At 37.7% G+C, this 6,000-nt stretch overlaps 1 protein-coding gene across 1 annotated transcript in view; it reads right to left on the reverse strand.

The window, feature by feature from the left end:
- Nucleotides 1-2,534, reverse strand: part of LOC136250969 (sushi, von Willebrand factor type A, EGF and pentraxin domain-containing protein 1-like) — a 105,994-nt gene extending 103,460 nt beyond the window's left edge. The window contains exon 1 of the mRNA XM_066043326.1: nt 2,368-2,534. The gene's annotated coding sequence lies outside the window, so the exon portion shown is untranslated. The remainder of the gene's footprint in view (nt 1-2,367) is intronic.
- Nucleotides 2,535-6,000: the final 3,466 nt, after the last annotated feature.

A 6,000-nucleotide genomic window follows, 5' to 3' on the forward strand; every position in this document is an offset into this window, starting at 1 on the left:
CTTGATCACTTGACAGTCTAGTATAGCATCAAAACATCGTATAAAAATATTTGTGGCAAGAAACTGCAAAGAGTGGTCCACTTAACTAACAATTAATTGTGTTGACAGATTTTGTAATTTGTATGTTCTCTTTGTTATTCAGGTTGTAATTCCTTATTTGCCGGTAATGTTGTTTCGTACCTTGCCATGTCCACAGTAGCTCTCTGCAATTTTGTAATCACATGCCACCTGAGGTCTCACATGCCTTTATTTTTTCTGTGCATGTATACATTAACAATGGTTTCTTATTATTTTGTTTACTAGTTAGTTCTCTAAGGTGATCTCTTAAGCACTTCTTGATTGTAAACCAACTTCTTGATTACTTGACATATAAAAACTTTTGTAAAATATTCTGGATTTCCGTATAGGATTGTCCATTTCATATAAACATCACACCATCTTCTAAACAAAGCATCGTAACTTTTGCATATTTCGGTTAACCGATACGAAATTTGGCTCATCAGACTCCTTGATGATAGGTGATTCAAGTGGTGTGTAAGTTGTTTGTGTATTAATGAAGGGAAAGCTAGAAAGGAACCTTTTACTGCAAAATTTACATGTTCAGAGCATCCTTTAAAACATTTTTGGCACGTTTTACAACATGTCTCTATAAACTAACCTGTTAATACGGTTGGAATCCTATATAGTTGAGGGTAAGAACTTGTAATTTGCATAATTTTCCCACTGAGGTAGCCAATTAAATTTTCCAAAAGCTTAATGTATGAAGTGTGTATTGTGACAATATCGGCAGCAAATAACTGTCACTATAGTAAGACTGTCACTATAGTAAGACTGTCACACCAATATGGTCGTCATTTTGGATAGAGAAATTCAAGGGCTTTTATGACGTGCAGTAGAGATAAGTGAGTTAAATAGTATTTTCGTTTGTACTATAAAATGTTGGACAAGGACTGGCAAGGAATGGCGAGGTTTTTTTGATCAGCCTGTTTTACCAAGCCAAGGTTATATGAAAAGGATATAAAATGGATATCTACTTTTGATTTATTTAATGTAGGGTCAAACTCAGTGATTTGGTATCTAGAAATGCTTTATTTTACAAATCACATACCATACATTACGTATGTTTTGATATGGTTTCTGTGATTTTGATTCTGGTCACAGATGGTTTTATAACTCGTACCTAGGGTTGGCAATTAAAAAATCAACCTCTATAGTTTCTCCTCTAACTCTGGGTGATTAGTCCTACCCAAGTCTACATCAAAACCGTAGAGTAACAATACAGTGATTCCCCTTGCTGTTTCTGTAGCGCGCATTTTAATTTTTAACGATTTTTCAGGTTTTTAAATAAAAATGGGCATCAGCAATATTGCTTAGAGCACTTCAATGTTTCCATGAATGGTGCATTACATGGTGGTCACTATACTATCGAAAACGGATGCGTATTCTTGGTGAAACAGATGCTGCATGTTTCTAAATCAAAGCATGAGTGAGGGCATCAGTTTACGTTGGCACGTAAACACTGTAAATCTCCACTTAATAAGGTCCAAAAAGGTACCTGGGAGTTAGTAAACCAACCTTGGACTTGGTTACATGAGTTTCAGTTGGTTGATTTTTCATTGCAGACTTGTCAAGTGCCGTTTTAGCAAAAATTGAAGTACAACAAACCACCTTTTAAGCTTGTGTATTTTGTAGAGCACCTCACCCAATAATCCAAAACAGCAATGGACAACATTCTGGATGTTCGTGCCCATTTTTTATGAAAATGAGCCAAAATCCATCAAAATTTACGACACGGCTATATCCCAAATTTGGATTTGGATTTTATTACTGTGTAAGGCAGCCATAAGGCTGATACAACACAGGGGGATGCAACTGCACAACCCCAAATAATAAGCACAATACATTCAAAGTTATTATGATTGTCTAAATGTTCGGTCCAACTGCTAGTCATACATGATCATACAAAACTTAGGTGATACGAGAATTCATCTAGGCCGGGTAGAGCATTCAAATGGAAGGCATTTAATCACTACCAAACCCACTATAAAACTAGACCATTGGTAGGCTCATAGATAATAGACATCTATGGTAGGCTCGATCCCCTGAGTTACAAGTTAATCTCAGTAAAGAGGGTCGATTTTTTCATTGCCAACCCTACTCATACCCTTAATGCATCAGTGTGTATGTAACATATAGGTCTTCCCTCGTTAAAAAACAATCACAAGCCCAATCATGAGGACCCAACACAGAGTAAGACAGCATAGCTGAGCTCTATGCAGTTACTACAGTTTATCGTATACTATCATTCTACTAGTGTATGTACGCGTACAAGTAAAATGGCGTAAAAGAGCAGTGTACAACACTTACGTCACAATGCTAGCAATCCCTATCGCGTCAGTAGCTACGACTCAACTCGAAGCTGGTATTTGGTATTCAAGTATTCCGAGTTACAAGGCTGGCGATGTTTTCTCGTCTTGTCGCATAATAATTGTACTGACTCCCCACACCCTTCGCGGTAAATTATGATACCATACTTGGCGTTCAACGCCCGATAGTTGCACATACCTACACATCATTGTGATAGCTTCTGTTTATATAACCCGTCCTTTCCCTCAAGCCTTTAAAAAACCCATTATTACTAATACAGACATGCCAACTTTCACGCATTAGGCGTGAGTCTCACTCTTTGGCTAGTAATCTCACGCTCTCACGCCTAACCCTCTGTTTCTCACTCTTTCAGCTTAGTTCTCACGCATTTCTCACGCCTGATCTGCTTCATCATTAGCCTGTGCTTAAAATTGGACAGCCCTGTGCTTATTTATTTGATGTACTTTGAGCAATTAAGAAGCGACCTTTACTTTTTTTGGTCTTCACTACCAAAAATCCTGGAACTGCACTTGAGTCTAGTCCACATTGTTGGTAGTGTTTGAGGTCTCACTCCTAAAATTGTTGAGAGGTTGGCATCTCTGTTATTACAGTAATGTCAGTGGAAGTTAGCGTCCTGGGCCACTACCTTCCTGATTCAGTCAATGCACTTAAAGATGTAGTTTTTTTCATGGATCAAGATTTATTGTTTTCAAAATCCAGTGTTAGAGCTGTTTTGAATGAAATGGCTGGGGCATCAATTTCTGCATCTCAGAGGATCTTTTTTGGGAGGAATTAACTGTAAAGAATGGACCAGACTGATTGAACTAGGTTTTGTAGTTACCCATAGGGCTTTTTCTTGTTGTATGTATGTATGTACGTATGCATGTAGTTACACTTTTTTTCCTTGCCATGCCCACAACTGACTACTGTGTAGATCAGATCTGTGGTCACATGTTAGTCCAAGGATTCACATACTCGTCTCTTTTTTGTTGTTGTACACATTCATTGTAATCATGATGGCAAGTTGCTATTGTTCCGGCAGCCGGAAATATTTTGTCAGGGCTATTGTTCCGGCAGTCCATTAGATTTCTTACTATAAGCACAGTAGTTGTATGCTATGCCCTCGGCTATGCCCCGAGTATTCAACTTCAGGGCACGCGTCTATATAGTAGTTTTATTTTTTATTCACGTGACTGCCGGAACAATAGCAACAGCCTTTAAAAAATGTAAAACCATAACTAGGTCACTCGAACTAGTCTCATCTCCAGCTGCATCCTCACAAACCATTAATTTGCATACAACCCAAAGTCTAGCCATGTGACAACTATACAGCTATAGCCCATTATGTGGCTACATATATACAGACTTGGAAGGCTACATATACATACAACTGATTGATGAATCCATGCATGCATGCAATAAGACTATTATCACATTTTGATCTTCATAATACAATAAATGAATATTGCATTGTATTCATTTTATTATGTACAGTGTATATGGTTTGTAAAGCATACTAGCTACTACGCCTCTTTCTCAGGGTGTTATTTCTGAGGTTTAGTTAAAGTGAAATATTGCATGCAATGTACAATATCTAGATAGATTTAATCCTTAGGAGAAAAGTTGCCAAAATGAAATTAGGTGATCATACATATATGGGGACATATAGTGAGGATATGACAAGCCACTTTACCATGCATGTGTCACATGTCTTATTCAGGTGAAAGTCTGTAGACCTACAATGTGTCTATATATAAGGCCACTATTTAATGATTTTTCTACGTATTTTCATCAGCACTCACATGTATTTTTACTGCTACACGTATTGTTCCCTCATTTAACCATTATTTGATCTGGTTAACGAAAGAGTGAGCATTGCAGTTTAATTTTTTAAAGATTGCTGCACTCATTATAGTACATAGCTACCTCATGCATTAGCTATGATCAAGAAAATTGAAAGATCTGTGTAGTGCATATTAGTGTAAGTGTATCCAGAATTTTACAAACCTCATGCAGTCAGTGAACTGTTGCTAAGGATGACTGCATAGCAACATCTGAGTGGAACAGAGTATTGTGGTTGTTAGTTTAGTCAGAAGATGTTATGTTATATGTAGAGTAAATATAAAACCTTCCAGTTATGCAGAGAGTTAAGGTATGAAAATAAGCCTTGCTAGCTATATTGTGGCAAGTACTATGGATGATGGATAATGGTAATGACCCATCCACCTGCAGCTCCACTCTATACAATTGGGATTTTCTGATGAAAAACCAAATAGTGGCTTTAAAATGTTGGTCAGTATATTACCATCACTCACAGGACCAAAAAGTGATTTAGCACTCCGATCAACCATAGCCAGCTGCAGTCAGATGATGGTGGTTGATTTGGTAAGCCTTCCATGGTTCCACAGTTCTCTAGCTTTTGTGCATTAAATTAGGACCACTGACATGTAGCTACTATGGTGCTGACCCAATACCTGCTGGACAAGGGCTATTAGAAGCCACATGTATGGAAGCCAACCTATTGACTCTAATGAAACCTTACAATGTCTCACTTCATGGTCAAGCAGGGAAAATAGAACTCGAGTCTACCATTCTACCTACGTAGCTATCAATACACACAGTAAAGTGGAACCGCTTCTATTCAGGCAGTAGTACATGCTATACCATCCATATCTAATGTTCATAACTAAAAATTGCATGCTAATATATTAATGTGACTACTTAAATACTCAGTTAGTGTTATATATGCAGTTTAGTAGGCAGAAAGGGAAGTTGCTACAGAGCATTCATGGTCACTCTCCTGGATTGTAAAAATGCATCATCACCTAGCAACCAAGTGGTAGTTATTATTAGTAGAATAAACAAACAGCAACCTTTAGGCTCTCTCCTTGTACTTTCATCTAAACCAAACTTTATTATGGTCAATAAACTACAAGCCACGTGACTAATTTTGGCAGTCCGGGTGATGAAGCCCGGCCAGATAAGAGAGGTTCCACTGTAGTGTGTCATGTGGCCCAAGAGGCTAGCATAATATACAGCCAAGCTGTAAAAAAGGGTGCAGCCCCTAAAAACACCAAGGTGAAAAAAGATGTAATATATCCCAAGATGGCAGCCAAGAAATAGCTGTGGTGGTATGATAGGCTAACGGCAAATATTTTAATAACAACAATGCCAAGAGCAGGCAGAACCAAACTCACCTGAATTATCATTAATAAACATTTTGCCTCACATCTTTTTCACCTTGTCTTTTAAAGGGGCCGCATCCTTTTTTACAGCTTGGCTGTTTTATATACATTTGTATTTATATACCCCAAAGCCTACTTATGGTCTCCAACTGACTGCAAAAGTCATGATCATGTATCATAAACAACGAAAGTTTAGTGTGACTTAAGTTTGGCAAATCAGCATGAAATCCACAGTAGGTTGTAATTGACAGATGAAAGTTTGGTAAATTTATCATTGGGCCATATAAAATAGTTACACCATGCAGTCACCTTGTAGAGAGTTTAGCTAAGTTACAAGTCATTATAGACATACCAAATTTTTGTATGCTATGTTCTTATGCTCATGCGAAAGGTCAGGCATTGCCAGACTATTGCAGCAATATCTACCTATGATAACCCTTACCCACAT

This window comes from Dysidea avara, chromosome 3, assembly GCF_963678975.1.
Source record: "Dysidea avara chromosome 3, odDysAvar1.4, whole genome shotgun sequence".
Classification (NCBI taxonomy): Eukaryota; Metazoa; Porifera; class Demospongiae; order Dictyoceratida; family Dysideidae; genus Dysidea; species Dysidea avara.